We start from the raw sequence: 26,531 nt of genomic DNA, 5'->3' as shown, positions 1-26,531 counted from the left end.
GGTCTGTGAGAAGGTCATGTGAAAGTGGAATGTGGCCGAGCTGGATGTTTGCCACAGGCTGTGTTCAGTCAAGAAAGCTTATTTTTCTTAAAACAAAGTGAAAACTGTACGCCACCTGGGAAAGATTATTCCTCCCTGTTTCAATAGAGTCCAGGTTATTTGAATAATTGGGTTTATAAAATGTGACAATATTCTGCCACGGTGCAGAGATCTTAGATGTTTTTTTTTTTGTTTTTTTTTTAAATATCATTATTTATTTATTTTATTTTCCCGATGGTGTATTGTTCAGAAAAAATTCAACAGACACAATAAGAGACTGGGTTTTTGGATGCTGCATTACTGGACAAGCAATTACCCAGCAATTACTGTGAAGCTTTTGAGATAGAGGGGAATGCATCACTCAGCAGGCGGCTGACAACATGAGCTAACTCAGCAAGTGACATGCAAAATAGGAAAATAATGGTGTAGAGTGCCAGAAGTGAAGAGCGTCCGTTCAACACAGAGGCATAAAATAAACAAGACGGAGAAGGCAACACATAGATGGGGGGAAAAAATCTAATTTGTGTAGACAGGTGAGAGGAACATATACAAACAAAAAGACACATATCCAAAGAGAAGTGAACATGCACACACATATTCACACTCTCCAGTGAGTGCTGTCAAAGCCTGGACATCAGCTGAGCCTGTGTGATTGAAAAGCAGGATGGGTAGGGAGGACTTCGCCTCGGCAAGTATGTTCAGAGGAGTTTTATTAAGAATGAATCATGTTATCAGTTTGTATTAAAGCAGTACATATAAACAAAATGATTACATTTTGTTCCCATGTGAGAGGATTATTTCATTTCATGACATGATGCTGTATTTTTATTGTGGGTATGAATGTTTAATAAAGAAAAACTTTAAGGTGAGCAATAACAGGGAGACCAGGGAGTTGCATAATGTCTGCGTGATGTTTAGTTTAGAAGAGTAGCACTGTGTTGACTAGACCTTTGATCTAAATCACATCTCTGAGTCACAAGTTTCAGTACTGAAGGAACAAAAAAACTGAGGGATGATGTCACCATGTCTGGTGAGAGAAATAGTGAGAAAACCTTGAAACGCTGGAGAGATAAAAAAAAAAAAAAGGAGAACGAGAGAAACGGAGTGTATGGGTAAAGACAGGGGCTCAGTTCCAGACTGGCAGCCTAAATCAGATTCTCAGTATATCCAGATTGGAATCAGATTGCTTTTATCAAGTGTGGATGGCAGCAAACACGCAGAACTCAAACTGTACGTGGTTTGAAATCTGATTCAAATCAAATTTGAAATGACTTCGCCATAGCCACTCAAATCAGATTGCAGACCGTCAGTTACGTCAGTCAAGTATAACACAGAACATATGATGGTGACATCACATCTGGCTATGACTGCCACACAGCGGTGTGAGAAGTACTCACATCCCTAAGTAAAAGTACCACTACAACCAGGTAAAAATATTCCATAACAAGTAAAAACCCAGCACTGAAAATCCTACTCAGAGTTATTAAAAGCTTTATCAGCTAAATGTATTTGAAAGTAAATGCGATTCTGCAGAAAATTGGATATTGCTAGAGAAGATATTGTTAACTTATTACTGACACATTAGCATTTTGTAGCAAATTGCTAAGTTTATACTTATTTTTATACCTATCCCAGTACTTCTGCTGACCTAAGCTAACAAACTGCGAGCTGTAGCAAAGTTAGTCAGCTGCTGGTGTTAGCCTCATGTTTAACAGACAGAGACGAGAGCGATATCATCAAACTCTCAGCAAAACGTCAGGCTACTCCTTTAAGCAGCTAATCAAATTTTTTTTAAAAAGAGAGAAAAAAATCACCATGTTTCAGAACTAGTTGATTGATTGCTAACATTAGCGCTGTCTGAACAACGTCTGTGTCTACAGACAGACAGACAGACAGCAGACCACTGTCCCACACAAAGGCTTCAAGTGTTCGAGAGGGGATGTATCTGCCCTCGTACAGCACAACTGGAGATGAAAGTGCTGTCCCAAGAAACATGGCTGTACATGTGAACTTCCTGGTCTCTGGTTCTGCCTGCACTGTCTCTACAGCCGTGGCATCACAGGCCACATCTCCATTCTTCATCTAATCTGCATCGTGTTGTTTTGGTTTCACTCCGGTAAAATGCTCCAGGGGTCAGTGTCAGAGCAGAAAGCCATTACCACAACGACTGAAGCTGATAACTTTTACAGCGCCTGAGCACAGAAAGCAACGTTCGCTGTTAAACAACAATGACTTCAGCTCTAAAGATCAACTTTGAAAACTGAGTTTTCATGAGGTGTGAACATGAAATCTACGATAAGGTGGGGAGATGAGGGTAGAGGTGAGGGTGGGGGGTGGTCTGTGCGGCTGAGTTCAAAATGCGTCATCAGCATGAAGCCTGTTAAAAGTTCAGTGTGGTTGGAGCAGAAAACCAAGGAGCAGAGCTCTGTGTTGTGTGCTGTACGCCTGCTGGCAGCCGCTTTCTCTGGCATCCACAGATGCTTTTTTGGCTGCTTTCAGAAGGCTCCAAAGCAAACAGGAATGGCCCCGTTTACAGGCCGTAAAACTTGCGGGTCAGCCTACTCAATCATACACAGCGCTGGTCTCAACAAAATGGCAGAAAGGTGTTTACATTTTGTCCTTCAGTGAACACAGAATATGTAAGTAATTCAAATTATGATAATATAAAAGCTATTTTTAAGATTTTTTAATTCTTACTTTTGGGGCAAACAAATAGAAGCTACAATGATGCTCCAGCTATTTTGCAACATTTTTCCATTTTTCAAGAGCTATAAATCGTTGATGACTGTTAAATCTTTTGATATATTTGTGGAAACAAAGTGTAAGCTTGGAGCCTGTGGGTGGGTGTTTCCCACGGCAGCTGTTAGCTGACATTTGAGAGTCCGTATTGCTTGGAGATACGCTGCCAACCTTTGTATACTACTGACTGGAGCATGTCATAGCTCCACGTAGCCTACAAACATTGAAACAGGATGGTTTACGTCCTGTTATTAAAATATTTGGGAGAAGCCATTGTGCTGTCAAATGACCTGTGGAAGTGGAAGTTAGAAAGCTAGGCTAATAGCTCCACTCAGACTGTGGACAAATTAGCCAAGCTAATTTGCCAAGTTAGAAATGGTTCCCTCCACTTTTTGTTTTATTTCAACATCTGCTGAGTCATTTGCAGCTCCCACACACTGCTGTGTTCATCCACTGCTATAGGAAACAGAGGGTCTGGCCAGCATTAGCCATGGGTTCAGATGAAGCCCTATGGAACAACGCAGGACTGTGAGGGGATCTCGATGCGGTGGCCCTGGCTGATACTGCATCGTGTCACGCACACTGGCCCAAGAAGCATCGTGATGCTGTCAAGTGGTACAGTAGATACATTTTTCTGAATGTTGTTAACACTTAAAAATGACTTAGCAGAATTTTATCCATTCATGATTTCATTATTATGATGTAATTATTGCTGTGTGCAGGCAGCCAGCAGGAAGCAGTGGTCCCGAACGTGCGCGTGCCACTGACTCGGCTGGTGTAGGAGCGTAGTACGCGTGCCTTGTAGGTCCAAAAATGTGGAAGCGTAAGCAAACCAGCAGGGAGCTTTTCAGCATATGTGCGCAGTGAGCAACTTTCTTATAAATGACTAGGGTGCCATCTTTGAACTCGGTATCCAGTGTCCCTGAATGTGGCTCAGATATCCAAAAACGCGAATCCCAAAAAAATAACACAGGGAATCACGGAGTAATGTTACGAACATACTGCCTGTGTAGGAAATGAGAAATTTACTGCCCATAGAGTGCATCAATAAAATAACACCAAGGAAAAAAAATCACACCATATGGAGAACCCTAATGAAGGTGGAACTATCATGGCAGAGTAATGCTTAAAAATAAAGTAGTTAGTAACTACAACCTGTTCCAGTTATGTTTTCCGTCACTCACATTGTAGTAAACCTTACCTTAAAGAATTCCAATCTTGTACCAGCGTAGAGCCAAATTTAAACAGCTGTTTTGAATGTTTATGGGGTTTCTTTATCCCAAGTGGTTTGATTTGCAGGGCTTTTCAGAACATTGTTACTGCAGTAATCAAAACTGTGATTTTCCTTTTATACTGCTCTGTAAAGAACAATCAAAGATACCAGTAACTGCTGGCTGACTCACTTGGGGAAAAAAAAACAACCTTTTGTCACCTCTCGTCTCAAGGTAGATTTACTGTAACAGCGTGAATGTCAATGTACTTGCCAAAACAGGCATCTTGGCAAAAGCAAGTCAATTCTTCCTCCCATGTTCAGCTCTGGGCGAGTTTTAAAGGTCAAGGTTGTATTCTGTGGTGAGGCATTTTATCTTTTCGAGGTCTGTCTCTCTGAATGACAGGTCCCACATAAACAGGCCACAAATGGTCACAAGTGGATGATTATGAGTGTTTGATGAAAACAGCTATAGGTGGGATTTATCATGGAGGGTGTCGCATCGCTCTGTTCGACCTCCAGACGTGTGAGGCACTTGTAGTGAGGTCACTGCAGCAGCTTAATATTTTTTTTACATAGGTCTTCATGTTATTCTAGTCACATGTCTAAGCCATTGACTATAATCTAATGATTGGACCTCATATGTCCAGGTATTATCTTCTGAAAATATACATTCACAACATTCTTTCTAAACTATTGAGTTATGTGTTTATTTTAAAGGCAGCAGTAAGAATTCAAGCCCTGCTGGCAGAATATAGGTTGACTTGCAGATGTATATATAGGGTTGTTTTTTATGGACACTTAACTCCAATTAACCTTCATTCTCCAATTTGCCTGTAATCACATTATCCTCTGGTATTTGACTCTATTTTTCTTTCATCCAAGAGAGGCCATGTCCTCCTGCTACATGCCCAGAGAACGGTGCTGCGGTGCAAGAACAAGCTTCTCCTTGTGCTATATTTCCCAGTTGGCCATGGAACCAGTCTATGGTCTGCCCTCCCGCTCTCTTTCAGATCTTTCTCAATGCTCTCCTCATGCTCTCTTTTTAGCTCTCTCCTTCTGCTCCCTCGCTGCATATCTGAGCTCTGCCCCGGGGCCATGTCCAGCGCCAGACAACGTCTGATTCATGCCTTCAGTGGGCTGCTGCGGTCAGCTGACTCTATACTACAATAAGACTCAGATTGTTGAGGATTGATTCAATATCATGCCAGGTCGCTGATCAATTCTATTGTACTGTATGTGTAATTTAAGAGAACAGCTGAATAATTAAGGGACAGAAATTCTATCAAAAAAGACAGTGTTTTTGTCCCTAAAGTATCCCATTTCATTACGTATGTATAGTATATAATATTTTCAGACGTATTGAGTCATTCCTACTGTCAAAAGAATGTCAAATGATTTTAATTCTTGCTACTAAATGCCTGAAAATGGACAGTTTGAAACAGAGCCATGCCCCTTTCCTCCCCCTGCACTGTGCAAAAACACATTCCAGCTGTCAAATACATTCATTCATGTCCCTCTATATAAAACCATTTTTGACTACCTGCCTGTCGCCTAAAGCAATTATAGGTGAAAGAGTTTACTTTCAGCACCTCAACCCCTGCACTCCAGAAGGTGCATGTAGAGCTGTCAGCTGTACTGACACATTAGTGACATATTCTCAGAGCTGATGCATGAAATTTGTAGTGAGTCTGAAAGATTTGTCACCTCACACTGTCTTTACTCCACTACAGTTATTTGAAAGCTATAGTTACACATTGGATCCTGTATGCAGAATATGAGACAATCTTATAAATGAGTGCTGTGATTTTCCATGTCCATTAATCTAACTTTAATTCCTGTAATTAATAAGTTAATTATTTGGGCTATTAGATGTCTGATTTGATATTGTTCTGTCTGACCAGCAGTCCAATAAACCAAAGATAGTCAATTTACATTGATATAAAACAGGAATGCAGCAGTTTGGCCTTCTGCTTGAAAAATGGTGACTAACAAATACATGAAGTTTGAATAATCCACCAGCTGCACAGCAAAATGGTGCTTACATATTGATATGTCAGCAATACTTAATATTAACATGGGCCATTCTACCTTCACTTTTACTTTGAATACTTAATAATATGAGGACATTTATCTGAAAATACCTTCGCTGAAGTAACACAGTTGCAGTGGGGTATTTTGACATCATTGTGTTTCTACTTTTGTGTGATGCTGCTCTTTACTAAATGTAATAATCACTAAGCTAGGAGCAACAATAGGATGGCTGCACAGTATACAGCTGCTACCGAACAGAGTCAGCGTAGCACTTTTAAGCCACATGTTGCCATGGAGACAGCATGGAAGTAAGTCAGCAAGTGAGAAAAGAAGCCAGCACGCTTGGCTAAAAGTAATGCCTAAACGGGATAAAACGTGAGTTAAGACAGGATAAACACTTTTTGTTTCATAATGCTTTAATCGGGTGTTACTTAACATCCGCTGTCAAATCTATTTAAAGATATGTACATGTGGAATATGATGGGTGGGGACCACTGGTGTGATATAGCTCTGAACTTTGACTTGTTTGGTGTTTGATGGCTATGTATGTACACTATTATGGCTCAAATTGGAAATTTAAATCTATTAAAGGTCCCATATTGTATAAAGGTAGATGTCCTTGTGTTTTTTGATTATAGGGCAGGTCTAGGTTCTATATTAATGCTGTGAAAGTAGAAAAGCCTCAGTCCACAGAGAAATGCACACAGCCTGTATTCAGAAACTGAGCCTTAAAATAAGCCATCAGGACTTCTGTGACTTTGTGATGTCACAACAAAGCTGTCACCACTCATATCAATCTCCCAAACTCAACCCTCCTGGACCCACCATCCAACCTTGTAGGATTTGGTTTCTCTGAGTGTTTACCTGAAATCTGCTATATTTTTATTCAATCACTCAGAAAACAATCACCAATCTGTTGTTACTGACCTACAGAGAGAAGTCTGAGAGAGAAGATGTAAAACTACATTGAGATTGTTTTTTGGTATTTAAAACCACAAATATAATCTTCTTATGAATACCAACACTTAAAATAAAACACAAGGAAAGTGTAAAATATGGGACCTTTAAATTACAGGTTTTTATTCCCGAAGTAGTAGCTGATGCTGGGGAAAAAAGCTTCAGCTACAGCAAATACCCATGATACCTTTGTAAATTACTGCATAACTGCATTTATTAGGATAATTAAGTGGTTATATGTTGATTCTAGTGAGCTATGTGCTGTTATTCTCCAGAAGTTGTAATGTTTACTCATTAATCAGATCTATTGGCAGTCATGGTCTGGGATTTGGTGCACTGGCTGGTGGTTTGTTAAATAAAACCTGCAAATAAAGCAGCTTTTTAAACTCAGTGTATTGAGGGCATCTGTCCGTGGCAAAATAATAATAATAATAATAAAAAACAAAAAGGTTTTTGATCATAGAGATGTCATTATTTCCCAGGAAGCGTGGTGTGTTTACCTGTGAGGAGCAATGGAGCACTTCTCACCCATTTAAATAATGAGACCATTGCAAAAGATGTGAGAGATAATTGTTACTGTTTCACCTTAGACATTTTTAAAGTTATTGCTGGCAACGCTCACAATTATTTTAAATTACTTTCTGCTAGGAGAGGAAGAGCAGATGGCAGACTTCAGAATGTAAACCTTACACTGTTCTGAATTTTTAAAACAGTCCCTGAGAGAGAGGATGTGAATGTGCTCTTTTATTATGCTTTGAAAAAAAAAATGTGTACTCAACCTTTTATTTAGTGTCTCCTGTAGGGCACCCATTAAAATCATCAACCCTGTTTAAAAGTTTGCTTCAGAGGGATTTGTCACCCCAGAGGTTGACAAGACAAGAGCACGAGGTCACGGAGAGACACGCCGAACAACAGGCAGTGAACTAGAAAGAAACATGGCAGCCATGAATAATGCATGGATGAAAGGGTTTATCTAATGGCACTCTTAAAACTTTTAAAAGTTCATCTTTGCTTCCTGCTGGAGATGCTCTTGGCTGAAAAGCTCCTTTCTCCAACTCAGTGCTGTGCCTCTGAACTCAGCTTGAGAGAGACACTGATTGGTTTAATTATGTTTGCGGTGATTAAGCATCTTAGAGGTACTCATCACAATATGAGCCATGAATCCCAATCACTCAGAGATGTGACATTCACAGTGAACATTTTTTTCCTTTTCTTTTTCTGTTACTACCACTTTTTAGCACCCACTCCTCAGCTGCACACACACACATAACACACTAAAAGACAATTTAAAGGGGGACACTTACTGTCTTTGGACATTCGGTGGTCATCGCAGGGTCAGAGAAGAAGAGAGACTCAGAGTGAGTGGAGAGCACGACCTCGCTGCATTACACTCACATCTCAGCCGGGTTCCCAGACACGAGGACGAGACCGACGGGGCTCGTTAACTTGAAAGCGCGGATGGAGGTCGGCGGGCTCGCTGGAGTGTGTCAAGAGGAAGCTGCAGGCAGCAGTCGCTCAGGCCGTGGAGAGACAGACAAAAGCAGAGAGAATTCAAAGACGCCAGCAGTTTCTCCTTCCTCTTCCTCCTCGCTTTCTCTGGTGTAACTTAACCCCCCGAGGAGCCCCGGCAAGCAGACACACAGAACCAGTTCCAGACCTGCCCTGCACCAACGGCTGCCTCTCCCCCTTCTGTCTCCGTTTTCTCTCCTCTCTCTGTTTTTTGGTATCATTTAACTCTTGATTCCGTGGCCCGGCGATGAGCTCACCGCGGGCTCAGGTTACAGCGCCTTTACTGGAATGCCAGGGCAGCCGCGCAGAGAGGCAGAGGTGCCGGGGAGGTCAAAGGCTACTGGGGTAGTGTGGAGGAACAGGAGAAGAGAGCGGTGTCTGTCATCTGGGGGAGTTCCAGTAGAGGGATATCTGAGGGGCCTGGAGTGCCGAGAACAAAACAGGAGTTACAGGGGTCACAGGCTACGGATGTTGTGGGGCCAGACAACGTTTGACAGCTCTGGAGGCTATGGACTTGAGGACACTGAGTACATTTACACGCTCAAATACACACACACACACGGATAACCTCTCCTAAGTGCCAGATTTATTGCTCACTTAGGGAGTGGGGTGTTTTCCTCAGGGAAAAAGGCTTTTTTTTTCTTTTAACTTTTGTGGAGCTGCTTTTTTTCACGTTTTAGCACACTTGAGACTGCCAGGGATGTCAACCAAATGCATAAATACATAATAAGGTGACCACAGTCACACAAATAATGCTTTTATTTACATAATATACACTACATTTTGTAAGAATTGTGACCAGGTGCTTTACAATAATGATTTAAAAAAAAATTGAAATGACGTGACATGAAATGCAGTTCAAAAAAGGAATGGAATGATAAGAGGAACGGCTGTAAAAGCACCTACAAGGACAACAAAACAGGAAGCAGAGAGAGGTTTTCTAGATGGTTCTGCACAGGTAAACGGCCAGCAGTGCTCCGTAAAGGACCCTGTTGTGGAGTCTTATATGTTTCTTTTTCATTTCATTATAGATGTTTTCAAACTTTTTATTTTATAATGTCGGTCTTCAGTAAAGCTCTCCTTACCCTTTCAACTTTCAGTTACACCTCTCCAGCTCTTCACCACGTTCTCTGTGGAACACTTTTAGAATCATAACACTGCCAAGGAAACACTGAAGTAACCAGAGGCAATGTGAGGTTTTTCTGTTGGCTTTTGTATTAGTGCAGAAATCTGTTTCTTTTACAAACACAAGTCTATATCGCTCCCATGTTTTGTTCAGCAGGATAATCTTCACAGATGAACACCACTTTTATCATTTCTGAAGCCTAAATAAAATTGTCAGTGGTAAAAAGCTAATGTTAGCATATAAACAAACTACACCATGGTCACATGACTTAAACATAACCACCACTACATTTCTAACTTGTAATTTCATGTAGCTCTGACCTCTTCTACAAAAGCCCTTCCTCTTACAAATTTAGTGATAGTTTGCAAAAGCGTGAGTATTAACACTGTGAGTCTGTAAAGGTGGACGGGAGAATAGATGCTTTTCGGCTTAATGTCTTTTCCTCCCACCCTTATAGTCTAATTTAGCCACTCGTTAGCAACCGATTTATTTTTTTAAGACACATAAAGGCTTAAAAGAAAGTGAGGTAGTTACTGATGTATTTTATGTTGTGAAATAAAACATGAAAATGTCTTGAGCTTGTGTTAGCCACAGACTGCTAACACATTTCCTGCAGCACTCTATAATACAAGTTTGAAAGCCAAGCTTAGCTAGCTAGGTAGGCTGCATCTGTAGCCATGTTAAGCTACATAAAAGGAGACGCTAGTGTGTGTTCAGTGTGTTTGAATTGAGAATTGTCTCCAAACAAATAATACAAATGGGGTGAACTAAATATTAGAAATAGCTGTCAGTTCACAACTACACCACAAAGTACAATCCACAAAATAACCTTAAAGGAGAAACAACACCTCAGTCAAGACATCTGATAATCAGAAGCAGGTTGTACCTTAAGTTAAAGTGGATCTAAAAACTGGCAACTGAGTGTTTGTTGTAACGGAGTCAGAGAAGTGTTGAGCACACTGCTAACACTGTAAAAACTGCCTACTTCCAAAGGAAACTGTTGACAGTGTGCTCTGTGGATTGTCCAGAGTAACAGGGGCAGTGTTGCTGGAAAGAGGTGTTGCTGTTTAATTTCGTCAATGTAATTTTTCAACGCTTTGAGCGCCACATTTTTTATTCACCTCCATCATACAAGAGCGGAAGCAGAAATCTCAGTGACCGAAATATCAAAACTTGTGTTTTGCAGCTTGAGTGAATCAAGCCCTTAATTCATTCGAGGCCATACAGTGGGTTTTATGTGACTGAGTTCATTAATAAAGTGATTTGGTTTATGCAAAAATCATATAATATTTCATATAATATAATTTTCAAATAAAATGTACTCTATATAGTACATGTCCCTATGTGAAGAGTGTTTCTACACATGTGACCTATAAGGGCATATATTATTATCATATAGATTCATAACATATTTGAAATACCCATAGTAAAATTTGTATATGTACATACATTTAAAAAATCTATGATGAATTCTTATATGGTATAACATGTTGCTACCATATATGTTAACAATATATATTCAATTTAGATATTTATATTCATATATAATATATACATACACATGTAAACATATATTTGTATGGTCTACAAATATGTCACTTAATGCAATTGTTCTCATTTGTAATAGGTTTCATGTTCATTTTTACATATATTTGTTTATATGGAAATTCCACATATATAGAAACGTGTACATACAGTATATTACATTTGTGAGACTTTCTCTCTCATATATCAATACATTAAATCCATGACAAGAAAAACAAATTCTACTTTTAGTTTATGGTCTCTCAATGTGAACTTTGGACGATATATAATTTAGAGCTGCAGCCTCACATGGACATGCAAAATTTAACAATCACTGACACCTGTTTTGTGGTGCATTCACTTCCACAACGGGATGCAAATATATTGCAGGTACACTCTATACTAATTATGCAGTGTTTGTGCCACCTGTGTCCGTGCAGCAGAGGTGTGAGGAAGGATGCTAATTCCCTGCGATTGCTAACTTGACAACACAAGCAAACTGTAAAAAAAAAAAAAAAAAAAGTAGTAGTAAATAATAAAGTGATATCTTTTAAAGATGCCATCATCAAGACTTTTCCTCTGCAGTGCAACAAAAATAACTGCGGCTGATTGAAGCGGCCTGGCATTTATTTGTTTATTACTTTGCCAGTCGACTCTCTGCTGTTTACTTCTCCCCCTCTCCTCTGCAGCCCCGGCTGGCTTTGAACTGCAGCTCCGCTGGCCCAGCGCTGCTCCAGCCGCTGGGAATGTGTGGTCTTTATTAAGGAGAGGAAGTGTGCGAATGAGCACTGCAGGCCCAACATCTCAGGAATCTTGATCCTTTTTCCCCTTGTGGCACTTTTCACAAGCGGGGCCAGCTAATCGTTTACACTGATAGCAGGGTTCTGTATGAGGCCCCGGTTCTTGGAGAAAGAGGCTGGGGGTGGTGGCGGCGGCGGTGGTGGAGGCTGTGCAGCACTCTCCCCCTCCTGATTTGTGTAGCATGCTGGGGAGTAGGCTTGCATACTGTTTGTGCAGATGAGTGTCGGAGCAGGCACACCCTCTGCGGGCTTGTTCCCATGGGAACAGAGGTGATAGCGAACAGCTTGTTTTTGTGTTTTTTGGCAATGTTGCCACTGCTGGAATACTGACAGGCACTGGGGAGGTCTGATATGCAAAAACATTGCCAGGTAGGCCTTATGCGAAAAGAATGTTTTCTCTTTGACTTTCTCCTCTGTGTTTTCGCATCCATGCTGAGCTATTTGGTCAAACAGCTTCAGTGGAATTTAGCGTTTCACCTTCATCGGTAGGTGATGTTGATCAAATGGGGTTTATGTTTCAGAGCTTGCTCCATGCCACAAGCTGACAGGCTGAACTTGTTCATGAGGGTTCACAATTCTCAGGTGGATCATGAGATCCGTTTTAGTCAAATGACTTCAGGTTAGTGTTACATGTCTCCCCACGCTTGGCCGACAGACACTTGGCTGCAGTTTTGACCTTTCTGTGTCACAGAGGGAATTCCACACTACATAAACAGGAAAATAATTTTTTTTTAAATCTCCCCTTCCCATAAAATTTCAAATGATAACATCAGTCCATGGGTTAGCTGACTTCATTAGCATATCTGTAATTGTAAACCGCTCAAAAAAAAACCAAAAAAAAAAAAAACCTAAAAATCCCGAAAAGAAGGGTGAAGTATTTAAAGGTATTTGCATTGGCGCTGGATCCACCAGTCGAGAACAGGGAATGTGTTGCAGCACAAATCAAAGCAAAACTGTACAAAACACTGACTTATCGTTCTTACAAAGACGTCAATCTCACACTGTGATGAAAACACAATGTGCTCCCGCAGCTTTATGAAAAGCAATACATGATTAATTTCGGACAAACAAAATCAACCCCCATCTGTTGTCCAGGAACAAAGAACAAATGTCCCCTGCTGACCTTCATACATCAAAGAGAACTCTGAACCTATATTGTTTTTTTTTGCTCTCATAAATATTAGACACACACAGAGCAGGGAGAGCTCAAAACGAAATTAAAGTGTACATTCATTGTGCAAACGACTGACTCACTTTATGGTGTTTGGCTTCTTAAATGAAAACATACCCTATGAAACTCCTCACCAGGCTCCTTGCTGAGAGAGCGAGCTGCACCGAGAGCAAACGCCTCTCCTCTCCCGCCGCCCTCTCGCCTGGGACGGCGGGGTAATTACATCATTTGGAGATGGAATGAAAGCACTTTACAAGCGAAAGTAAGTGAAATGCTTTATTGCTCGCGGAATTGCCAATTAAAAAGCAACACCTGGAACACAGAGGCCCCCGTGACAGGGCTGGAACCAGTCGGTTCCCCTGCTCTGCAGAGGCCCCTTGAGAATGTTTTTCTTTCCATCTTTCCCCCTCCTTTTTTACCCCGTCTTTATTTGTGAAAAGTTGCCGACAATGCACCTTCACACTGGCTTACATATCCCATAAGTCACCAAAGCCTGACGTGCCTTTAAACGTATTAATAAAGCCCATTTCCTGGGTAGAGCATATGGCACAGCTACAGTGTAAACCTGCTCAGGGCACGCTAGTGAAAAAGAAAACAGTGGTGATTCTCTCCAGCACCCAGTCTGCCCTGGTAGGTACCCCGCCATCCAACACACATACGTACATCAAGACCAGTCCACTCCAGTCCAATCCCAGATGTGTTCCATGCTCAGGTCTGCTTCCCCCAAGAGAGAGACACACACCAAACTGAACAAATACAAAGGTGGAGAAAAAAACATTCTTCCACCTACTGACCAGTGTCAATGGGAGACTTGTCTTATAATAGCTGCTCATCTCTTTGGATGACTAAAACCAGTTCAAAGCCATGCTAACAACACTGTGAGGCACAATTATGCTTAACGATTACTGGCAATGACAATTTTAACATGCTGATGCAACACAAGTGTAATGTTTAGTGTGTTTAACACTAGATACAAGGTACAGCTGCAGCTGATGGGAATGTCATTATTCTTGCAAGTATTAGGCCATACATCAAAGTATTATGTACTTTTATTATGTACAAAATAATAACATGCTAAAAGTCAATGTCTCGGCAAAGTGATTGCATTTAATCCTGTGGGGAACCTGAATATGTGCAGCAAATGTTATGGCAATCTAACCAATGGTTGTTGAGATATTTACCAAAACCACAAACATAAAAGCCTCATTCAAAGTCAGATGATTAGAAAAGTCAATCAGAAATATCCTCTGGGAACCATCAATGTTTCCAAAGATTTGTACTAATCCACCTTATAGATGTTTATATATTTTTCTGGATAAGTGAAAAGTTTTCCATGTTGATGGTGCTGGTGAAAAAATAGGGGAAAGTCATTAGAATTCAGTTTTATTGCAGGACGTTCAACCAGTTGTTGAGATATTTCAGTCAGAGCCAAACACTGGTAGCTTAGCCAAAAAAAAAACAACAAAAAAAAACATACAGCATCAAAAGTAAAAGAAATTGTACAACATGTTTGAAAAATCAAAGTAAAACAAATAAATAGATTTTTATCTTTTATTTTTCAATCATTCTCTGTTCTTCATCCTCATCCTGGCTCTTTGCCCAAACAGTAGCTGACTGACACCACACCCCTGCTGGAATTCCAACTCTGCCAGACCACAGACTGTCACACCCACACACAATATTAACATCAGCCTACACTGCCATGACGACACGGGTGACAACGATGCTGACAGGCGGTGCCATGGCGACAGCAGTCATAGGCACACATCTGTGGTGTCAGGAAGGAGGCTCTATTTACTTTGCAAATGTCTGTACCAGCAGCGCTGGCTGATTACTTTTGAGCCTGACTGACACAGTCTTATGGAAGATAAATTGGCACAACTACACTTGATGCATGGAATATCACTTATGATACTGGTTTGGTCCCTAAGGAGAGACATGAAAGGGGGTGGATACTCGACGATAAGATGTATTGTAATGAATAAGAGTGAAAGGGATGAGTAAAACCCTGATTAGGGCTCATAGCCCCTTTGTAGCTGCAGTCAAAGTGCCTCTTGCAAATTCAGAGCCAGCAGCCAAGGATAATGCGCCTCTTATGTCCAAATAATGGCTGCTGTGCTTTGCACATCCTTATAAGATCCTGGTTACACAGTTTACCAAGTCCAATGTTATCACTTGTTAAGCCTGCATAGATTTCAGGGGTTTATATAAAAGCACAGTGTCACGTTTCCTCTTTGTGCACTCTCTTTCATTAAATACTGCTCGGGGAAGAAGCTCTTTCATGCGTGGTTTACGTCAAAGTATTTGTACAGTGACTGGTTAAAGGCAATTCCTGCGCTCAGCTTTATAATTGTGGGAAAAGAGGTCTCTGCTGAAATACAAGAATTGTAAGAGGAGCTTATCTTTTGATGAGCCATGTGAGGACTCTATTGCCCTAAAACCCTGAGGATGACACATACGCAGCTGAAGCTAGAATCAGAGAAACCTGAAATCTAGCTTTCAGTCAGCGTTAGCATGCTCACTATACCATATGTTAATCATACGAGCGCAGGTGGCTGAACGGGTGTGATTTTGAGTGCTCAAAGGAGAAAACATCTGTGTTTAGATAAAGCAATTTATGTCTGCACTACACTTCAGAGGGAACCACGCATACTTGTAAATGCAAAAGACGCTTCATGCTAATGTTAGCACACTGTCAAGATCCGATCTCATCTGAAACTTTAGCAAATGTCAAAAGCTGTTACATCTGTTTGCAGCCCGCTGTAGCTGCAGCTAATGCGGCCTTCTCTTATCAGAGCAGAAAAAGAAAAATCAACTGAAGTGACCAAAGCCCATGATGCCTCGATACATTACTCCCCGTGTTCTGAGCATGTATGGCACTAATGCCCCACCTGTAGCGCTGCAGCCTGTGCCAACACGTCTGACTCATGAGTAATATCCATTTTGACTTGCTGGAATATTCATTGGCACACCCTGGGTGCACCAGAGCAGGGGTATAATGTGTCAAATAAGGATACAGCAGCAGTGTTCATTCTAAACCCCTTGGAAATGCAGGCTCATCGTAAAACTGAGCCTCGACTGTGTGAATCAGGCCAAATGAAGAAATCAGAAAGGAATATGTTGAATATGCATATTTTTAAAAAAACACCTTTCACAGCATTTAAGATTTGAGAATTTCCTTCAGGGGCACTTGGGTGGTTCATACAAATATACACCATAGGTACTCTAAAATAGGTACTGCATGTTTTATTAGGCCAACATCCACTATTTACTTTTACTTACTAATTAGAGAGAGGGTGAAGCAGACCTTGGCTCCAACGAGCTTCTACTGCACTCATTATTTTTTCCCTTATCTGCTGGATATGTTTTCTCCTCCACTCAAGCTACATGTAAAAGGAGCTATAAAAAACCCACTGACTATATAATACTGTGTGACTGAATATTACCTCTCATGCAGAAATTTAAGTAAAATTGTGTTTTACTTGTTGGCTAGAGCTCAGTCACATATTGTATGCGTTCCTGGTATACGCACAAAGGCACAGTTAAGTTTAAGGGCCATGTATCTGTGGAGAAAATCTGAGCAGTAGTGAGGTTTTTCTACAGCAGCACAGAATCTTTTTTTCTTGGAAGGTAATTGCTGTTTTTTTTTTTACCTGCTTTTGTCGCATTTGCCCTCATTTCTAATGGTAATAATATTGTGTAATGCAAGTTCATTTGTAAGTTTTGGGAGCATGGTAACACGACTGAAAGGGAGTTTGAAGGCAACATGCAGTCACACAGCTTGACAGGGTTTAAATGACACCCCAGGTTAGAAGAGAAACTGTACTAGACAAGTTTCCTTTTAAATGTGGCACACACTGAATCACCTTTCCAGATAACTAGTAAAGAGGATGTGAATTAATGTCTGTTTCTGTCCACTGTGATTATGCAAAATTAGGAGTTGGGTCATTGAAATAAACAGTTGGTGGTGTTGATTCTCCAGACGGCTGCTGATAAACCATGGCAGAAGAAGAAGGCACAGCAACATGGTGTAATGTGTTTCAAGCACTGATTTGAGAAAGGTTACAGTCTCCTCACTGGTTGTGATATATCTCTTTTTTCCCCCCTCTTCAATGACGTTAAAAACACATGCTTCATATGTCATGATTTATTCACTAAGGCTGTTTCCATTGCAATTCATCATATTTTTAGTTTTTACTCAACTATCTTCTTTTCCCCTTCAGCCACTAAGCATAAAACTTTTTTGGCAATATTCTAACTTGTTTTCAAATATCTGGTGTTTTTTTTCCCCATAAACTGAAAATACAGATAAAAACAGGTGGATGGAAACAAACTTTTTGTACTGACTTGCTGGGACACTTGAACAGAACACAGCCATGATTAATGTTACTAGTAACACCTGTGCTTTTCCCAAATGTCTGCAGAAAAAGGGCCTATTTTTTTCTGAGACTTTGGGTGTCCCATGTACCTTTAACCCATTCAGACCTGAGGCACGCTCTAAAAAAAAAATGTTCTAAAACCTAAACGCTGTTTGAAAACAACCTCCTAAAACCTGAGGGTTTTCTGAAAATCTTTGCCCGCCTCTGAAGCAGAAAGAAACATGAAATAAAACCATGTGAGACATTAAACCTTTGACTTTTATTGTAAATCACTGCCTTAGCCTTTGAAACTGGAAATGGCTGCAAAAACAAGCACATTTGTCAACATTCTCAGTTCACTTCAATGCTTTATTTTTCAAATGTTGATGAACATTGGGACAAAGGCACGGATTTCCAAAAAAAGGGAAAGGTTTTTATTTTATGTGTCTATCTGCTTCAGAGGCTGAGAAATAAAGGTTTTAGTTACAGCGTTGCATCAGATGAATCTTTCCCTCTAGCTAACGGTGATACTGGCGCCAACCCTCCGTCTCCACTGACGTGTCACCCTGAATGATAAACTAGCTGGTTAGCAGCTTATCAGGTTGAAATCAGAGTCTGAATCAGTTGTCTTCGTTGTTTTCATCCAGGTTCCCATCCAAAAAATGGACTATAACTGCAAAAAAACCCCCCAAAAAAATACATTTCCCATAATGAATTTTGCCTTCCTGACACAATTTTCAGTGAATCACAGTGCATTTTGATCAATCACATGTCTCAAAAACGACAAATACATACAGTTTACTCCCCATGTACGTCTCATCCAGCACGTCTTGTTTACTCTTGTCTGGTTGTCTAACTGCTCACATTTCTTGCCTTGTTGGACTTTGCTGTCACAGTCTCATCAAGATCCCAGATCGAAGTTACTTTATTGACACACGGTTGCCCGGGCAACCACACAGAAGGACATATGTAATAAAATCATGGCCTGCATATACAATACATTTTAATGTTGAGAAATAAACACGGTCTTACGAAAAACAGCTCAAAATTGTTTTGACAGACTTAGACAATTTCTTAAATTAGAATTTTCCGCAAAATCCATAATTGCACAGACGCCACTTCAAACAAGTTAATCCTGTGAAATCTGTATCAAACTGTATCAATATTTCACAGTCGGATTCGCCACAGTGCCGCCGGGATGCCACTCACCATCCACCTGGTGTGTCCTGTCCAAATGTTTATCTCTTTCTTCATTTGTTCAGCTGTCTCGTCATCGCCGCAGACTCTCCTTAAAACACACACGCACGCTCACAGTGCAAAGAGTGCACAGAGCGCATCATGTTGAAGGCAGGAGAGGAAACTTCGAACACACACAGCAGGTTGCATAATTGCGCGCAACATAAAGGCAGAGTGAGATGCTTCCCCGAGTGTCACTTCAGAGATGCAGCATGATTTACATTTGGAGAAAAACAACTTTACAGGAAACTCAACCTTCACGTGGCGTACTCTCTGCTTCATTCTAACCAAACTAACACTCCAAACAGCAATGGGGGGTGGGGGGGGTGCTTTGAACATCTGGCTGTGGATGAGTATCGTCATTACAGAGTGAGTGAGTTGCAGTGAAGTGCAGCTCGGAGTTTGAGATATTTCAAGACAAAGGTCATTTGCAGAACGACTCCCCCTCTCATGTCTGTAAACATTCACCGCGGCACAGATTTTTCCATTACCTGACACCGCGAAGGTTGATTTTATGTAAACACATCCACGGAATGGATTGGAATACCATCCAGTTTCTCTTTTTTTTTTCCCCCACACTGTGGTAAAGTCAAGCTCCCGTCTCAGAAATCCACCGTGTCCACACGCACCCCTGCATACCTGGCCCACGGTGGGAACGGCGCTGCGAGCCGAAGGCTTTTGTTCCTGAAACATGCAGAATATGCGTAACATGCAGCGTTCTCATCGCAAGCATTGCACAGGAGTTTCAGTGACGGCATGTTTACAGCTGCACTTGAGGCTAAATGTGATTTTAGGTCAGCCATGAGTCTTGGAAGAGCGATGCGCGTGGAGTGCTGATCCTGTGCCTCCTGCAAACATTGTTTTGCTATTTGGCTGCGTGCCTGTCGTCCGACATGCTCTGCGTCCCATGCTTCCACGGCTCGATAGACAGACGACCTCATGGCCCTCCCTCCCTCTCCTCTCCTCCTGCCTACGCCCACCCTGGGCTTGGCACCACCAGCTGTTGAATGCATCAGGCCTCAAAATGGCTCCTCAGCTGCTGCTGCGGCACACGGAGAGAAGCCTGACAGACTGAGCAGCTGCTGGGCTGAAACAGGGCAAGGTCACTCTCAGAATGAAACTTAGCACTACTACCTGCTAAAACATTACACGGTACCAGGATTACTTGACCCTTCCAGCTGAGGAGTGTTAAATTAATCCTATTTGGACCAGTCGTTTGAACAGAAAATTGTCCAAAAGGCAGATTTATCATAACAATTTTCAGTCTGTAATCTGAATTGTTTTGTCAATATTTGCAACCACGAAAGATCACAATCATGTGCCTTTAGTTCTTCAAATGTGTCAAATGAATGTCATTAAGTGTCTCCATTTTACTCCATTACCACTTTTTGTAATAGGATTAACATCTTTTGTAATCAGATTGATGTAATTATGCTCCATGGAATTTGTCACTCTCCAATCCTGTTAACGGCTGCGGCAGTGCAGAGATAAAGAGCTGGCAGCTGATTTATTGTTGCTGTTCACACATGGTGAACGTTGCCCTGTGGCAGTATACTACTGCGCCACTCCCATATTACAGTCTTTAAGGATGGCTGTGTCTTGTAAACCAATCAATGGTGTCACTTCATGGAACATGTGGCATGAAGCAATTTGATGTCAATTGCTGTTTGCCAGTTTTCCCAGAGGGTGAAGCTACAAGTCAGGTACAGTTTGCTCAGTTGGTGGAAAAGATTAGTGATTCCCAACCAGAGCTACCCAAGGGGGTACTTCTGCAGCTGCCAGGGGGGGTAAGTGGCTTTATGGTGGAGTAACGGAACTTAAAAAAAAAAAAAAAGAAATTATGGCTTTAATTTAAAAAAAATGTATCCATGTTTTTCCTTTAGGAAAAAAAACTTCTGCACATCCAAATAGGATTACAAATTGGTGTTGATGCTACTCTTTAGTGTTTATAGTCACAATAACCAGTAAGCTACAAGATAAGTAAGTAATAAGTGATACTGACACCTCCCACTGTCTAAAAGCCATGTGCTTAGAGATGGCATGAAAACTAGTCAGTGAGCAAGAAGAGACGTCAAAATAGTTTGCCAAAAATAAATGGCTTAAACAGAGAAGATGAACATTTGAAAGAAAAAAAAAAAAAACATAGGTGAAAGGCATAAACAGCTGAAATAGGCAGCTAAACGTCAATGGTAAACTTGAAATAAAAAGAAAGTATTGTTTGAACAGTTGAAACTCTTAGCTAAAGTAAATAGGTGAGATAGCTAAAAGTAATGGATAGCTAAGAAATAACGGATAAACTGTCGAAACTATTAGCTAAAACTAATACACTGACAGCAGAAATAGCTACCTAAATGTCAAGGCTAAAAGGTGAAATAGTTCGCTTTGGATACACAGTTAAAATAGTTAGCTATGGATAAACAGTTGAAACAGTTAAACAACAAATAGTTAGCTAAAAGCAATGGACAAACAGATGAAATAGTTAAAAGTAGGATTGGACAAACAGTTGCTAAAAGTAATACATGGTAAAAGAAAAAGGTTGACAGGTCCACCTCACACAATTCAATTGTCCTAGTCCTTAACAAACCCTTTAATATCAACTCAACATATGTGGAACATGACAGGTCAGTAACAATGTAGTGGAGCTAATCTGATGAGGGGATACTGTATGTCAGACCAAGTGGAAGTCACTGGATTTACTTAACTTTACAGCAGTCCAGTGCTAAAGCTCCAGACTGACTGAGCCACTTACTAATGAACGTTAAGCAGACCAACTGTTTTGCTCTGTAGAAAGGCCTGATCCTTGGCAAGTACTACTTGATTGACTTCAACAACTCCTTCCCACCCACCCACTCTATCCCGTCGGTGCTAAAAGGGTGTTTCCTGACAAGTGAGGTCGTTTTACATTTATGCGTTAAGGTTTTAAGGCCAAGACTTAGGTTGAGAATTTATTGGCTATTGTATAATGTTTCATGCAGGAGTCTGGGCGACTTTGCCTTGTGTTTAGCCGTCGGCCAAGGAAAAGCCGATGTATTTTGATAGCAGTGAGAGTTGAAGCTGTCAAAGTCTTGGCCTGAGGGAAACTCACCTTTTGCATTTCTGACTGATTGTGTAAAGTCCTGTCACACAACAAAAGCAGCTCTGTGAGGTCCTCTGCACTGTAATTAACTCTGATTTGGCTTGGCAGATTATTTTTACATGAAGTCCAAGGTTGCACTTTATCGAATATTAACCTCCTCTGTGGCACATACTGCTAATTAATGAGGTTTATGTGCAACGTTCATGCCTTTAGAATATGTATTTGCACAAAATGCCATCCTGTGAGGTTGGAAAATGAAGGTTCTTGAGATAATTTTAGTAGCTTCAAGGGAGATAGGAAAGATGATCTATATACAGGTGTTTTCGCTCATTTAAAAAGTATTACAATAAGACAACCTTAAGGCAGCAAAGATTTTTCTTTAAATATATTGATATAACCTTTTGATTCAGAGGCAAGGAGAAATATCAGTGTAGGTGGCAAACAACACAGTGATGTGAACGGCTGTACTGTCACTGTACAGTTGCTCTTAGAGATGAATAAAAAAAGTCTGCTCTCTGTGCTAATCCACTCGTCACTGACCCTCCCCACTGCTGACAAGGATCTGTGCTGAAATGGTATGTTCTGTAATCGCTGCCTTGACCTTATTGAGCAGGTTCACGTCTGCTCTGAATTAGTATTTTTTCTGGATGTACTTAAATACAGTGCTTGTTTTCTACCTGAGTTCCCACTTTCTCTACAGTCGGTTTCAGTATTTGACTCCTGAGAACTTCTCCTCCCTCGCTCCCATCGCACTCCCCCATCTTCCTCACAGCAAAGCTCGTCAGAGGAGCTATGAGAAGTTGCCCTGCAGCTCTTCCTGTCTACACACTCTTACAATAAACCTTGAATGTTCAGTGTTAAAAATGTGGACAAACGCATACATCCACTCATACATCACAGGCTGACAGGCGCTGACTCGCACGCTCAGTATGCACACAGCATAACCCCTAACGCAGCACGACACGCGCGCACACTAATGAGTCATATGACTGGCCATGTGCGTGTCACCGCACAGATGTCAAGTCAGGAAAACCTCCCCTTAAAGTCAGATAAAATATAGATTCAAATTACGCCTCAACTCTCTCATATCTCATCATCTAGATAAACAGGATATCAGCTTTTGTGGTTTCAGAAATGTGAGCCGAAGCCAAGCTGATCTGTAATTTTGTTTATTGCAGGGCTGCATTAGGCTCTCCCCAAGTCGCTCATTTTGGTTTCTTTATGCTTTTAGCTTTGCTTTTCAAGCCTCCATTTCTTTTTCTTTCTTTTTTTTTTTTTTATCTTTCCGCTCACTTTTCATGCTGACTTTGTTGCTTTATCATCACGCTTCATTGGCTCATTGTGTCGTTCCCGGTTGTGTCAAACATTTTGCACTTTTTTGCTTTTGTATTTGATAAACAATTTACAAACCTCTGATCTGCAGCACACACACAGGAGCAAATTACATGGTCCGGGTGTGCGTGCTCCAGCAAACCTTCATATTATTGTAGCTTTTTTTACATCATAAACACAATTATGCAAATGTTTTAATTTTCTAACATTACTTTATATATAATCGTGGAGAATTTCTGTGTGATTTTCCGAAAGCCTTGCAGCTTTTTTTTTAATCAGTCTCTGTAACAAATTGAAAAAAAATACTTTGTCTGCTTGGGTATTGAACATTTGTTTAACTAGGATTATTACAAAAATGCAAATCCTGAAGTCAAAGCAAGACAAATTACCTGCTAAAAGGAATGAGTGGACTGACCGTCAGCAAGATGTTTGAACACTCAAACGGATTTGAAGAATGATGAGGCAGTTATTATGTCATGCTTTACCTTCCACTAATTATTAGTCTTTTGGATATGTTCATTAAGCAGAACCCCCGCAAAGCAGCCGGTCCTGACTCTGTCTCTCCATCATCCCTGAAGCACTGTGCTGATCAGCTGTCTCCAGTGTTCACAGACATCTTCAACACCTCACTGGAGACCTGCCATGTGCCAGCCTGCTTCAAATCCTCCACCATCATCCCTGTCCCCAAAAAACCAAGGCCCACAGGTCTAAATGACTATAGACCCATTGCCCTGACCTCTGTGGTCATGAAATCATTTGAGCGCCTTGTCCTGTCCCATCTCAAATCCATCACTGACCCACTCCTGGACCCCCTGCAGTTCGCCTACAGAGCCAACAGGTCTGTAGACGACGCCGTCAACATGGCTCTCCACTTCATCCTCCAGCACCTGGACTCCTCAGGGACCTATGCCAGGATCCTGTTTGTGGACTTCAGCTCTGCCTTCAACACCATCATCCCGGCTCTGCTGCAGGACAAGCTCTCCCAGCTGAGCGTGCCTGACTCCACCTGCAGGTGGATCACCGACCTCCTGTCTGACAGGAGGCAGCACGTGAAGCTAGGAAAGCACGTGTCTGACTCCCAGACCATCAGCACTGGATCCCCACAAGGCTGCGTTCTTTCTCCTCTGCTCTTCTCCCTGTACACCAACACCTGCACCTCCAGCCATCAGTCTGTCAAGCTCCTGAAGTTTGCAGACGACACCACTCTCATTGGACTCATCTCTGATGGCGATGAGTCTGCCTACAGGTGGGAGACTGACCGTCTGGTGACCTGGTGCAGGCAGAACAACCTAGAGCTTAACGCTCTGAAGACAGTGGAAATGATAGTGGACTTCAGGAAGAGCCCAGCCCCACCCACCCCCATCACCCTGTGTGACTCCCCCGTGGCTACCGTGGAGCATTTTCGCTTCTTGGGAACCACCATCACACAGGATCTCAAATGGGAGCTAAACATCAGCTCCCTCATCAAAAAAGCTCAGCAGAGGATGTATTTCCTGAGGCAATTGAAGAAGTTCAACCTGCCAAGGACTATGATGGTGAACTTCTACACCTCCATCATTGAGTCCATCCTCACCTCCTCCATCACCATCTGGTACGCTGCTGCCACGGAGAGGGACAATAACAGACTGCAGCGTATCATCCACTCTGCTGAGAAGGTGATTGGCTGCAATCTTCCGTCCCTCCAGGACCTGTACGCCTCAAGGACTCTGAGGCGTGCAAGGAAGATTGTAGCTGACTCCTCCCACCCTGGACACAAACTCTTTGAGACACTCCCCTCTGGCAGGAGGCTGCGGTCCTTCAGGACCAAAACCTCTCGCCACAAAAATAGCTTCTTCCCATCTGCTATTAGCCTCATCAACAAGGCTAGAGAGCCCCACTGTTGCTGATCAATTGCACCAATCACCAGAAAAAATTCCTTGTATGTGAAAACATACTTGGCAATAAAACTGATTCTGATTCTGATTCTGATTAGTTTAATTTAAAAAATGCACATAATTTACCTTGTCACCTTGAGGGATTAGTACAGCGATGCATCCCTAATAAGTGTTGCTCTAGTTCTGTGAAGCCAAAACAGGCAACACAGCTTTAAGAGCTCTCCTGCTGAAAAGAGGAAATATCCACAGGTTTCGAAAGCTGTCAGCATGTTTGCAGAACAACAGGGTGTCTCCCATAGTTTCTCTCTGCAGCACATTCATAATTGACAAATACAGCTAGAAAGCTTGAGATCCATTGCTGACAAGACCTATAGAATTATTGAAACTCACAGTGGGCATCACACTTAGAAAAGAAATTAAAGGGGCCAGCTGTTCCATTTGAAGAATACAAAACATGTCCATGGTCTAAGACATTTCAGTCCATAGCTATAAAAGTAAACCACTCTTTCCTGAAGCCAAAACAATGAGAAGTACTTTAAAGTTAGACTATGTAACTGTTGAGGAAGAGGAAGTGAAACATTCCTGCTCTCTCAAATGAAAATGGAGTTAATAAGCAAAACAGGAACCTTTGCTCAGTTCAGTACAACCTAAGGTTTTGCTGCTACAGCCTTACATGGTCCAGTATGACTAGCTTGTGGTGGCTAATGTTAGCAAACTTTGGATAGACATTGGTGTCACTGGTAACTAACTTCATGACTCTTGTCCGCTTGTGCTGCTGCTACACCGTGCTTTAGCATTCACCAACATCCACAACTGGTCAGCAACCTTTACGTAGCCTCACCTTAGAGCTGCATGAATCAATAATCTTATATTAACAATGGATCACATTACTGTGTGTAATGTGAAAGGGTCACCTGCAGTGACAATCCCGCAGGGAACCATCAGCTAACTCTGCAGATCCTCTAATGTCCATCTGTGCAGGTCAGTGTTTTGGTTTTAAGGCCCACAACTTTACCGTTCTGGTTCACACTCACTAACTTTGCTGTTCTGGGCAAAAGAGACTTAAATACTCCAGTGCATGTTACCTGACCAGCACCAAACAGATTAGCTAGCAACTAGCTGGTGAGAAAAGTGGAGCATTTAGCTGCTAAAGAGCCACATATTCCCCTCAGGAGTTGCTGGAGCACAAAACAGATCGACGAGAGGGTGAAGAGTGGACTTAAATTTGCCAGGCGGACAACAACACAACTCTAAATGAATACTGATGTTGCTCTCTGCTGGATTAGCAAATGGCAACTGTTTGTTAACACATTCACCCTTAACAGCTATAAAGTGATAGTGTGTCAGTGCTTGTTCTGTGGCCCCTAAGTGGCCAAAAATAGATTATTGCAGCTTTAAGATTAAAAATCATGACGTTATTTCACTGATACTGTTCTGGCTACAAGCCACATACAGGGACAGCCTCATGTTCACTTGTATATTAACATGACTGCATTTGATAGTTTATTAAATAAACTGTGTTCATTCTGCTGATCCACTGTCTACA

The 26,531-nt window shown here is 41.5% G+C and overlaps 1 protein-coding gene across 1 annotated transcript in view; it reads right to left on the bottom strand.

Annotated features, from left to right (window-relative positions):
* The window catches only part of flrt2 (fibronectin leucine rich transmembrane protein 2), a 44,129-nt gene extending 35,461 nt beyond the window's left edge, over nt 1-8,668 (bottom strand). The window contains exon 1 of the mRNA XM_071478669.1: nt 8,284-8,668. The gene's annotated coding sequence lies outside the window, so the exon portion shown is untranslated. The remainder of the gene's footprint in view (nt 1-8,283) is intronic.
* Between the last annotated feature and the right edge of the window lie 17,863 nt (nt 8,669-26,531).

This window comes from Trachinotus anak, unplaced genomic scaffold (genome assembly GCF_046630095.1).
Source record: "Trachinotus anak isolate AG129_WGS33_773 ecotype Australia unplaced genomic scaffold, CSIRO_AGI_Tana_v1 ptg000005l, whole genome shotgun sequence".
Lineage (NCBI taxonomy): Eukaryota > Metazoa > Chordata > Actinopteri > Carangiformes > Carangidae > Trachinotus > Trachinotus anak.
This window is presented reverse-complemented; position numbering and strand designations above follow the sequence as displayed.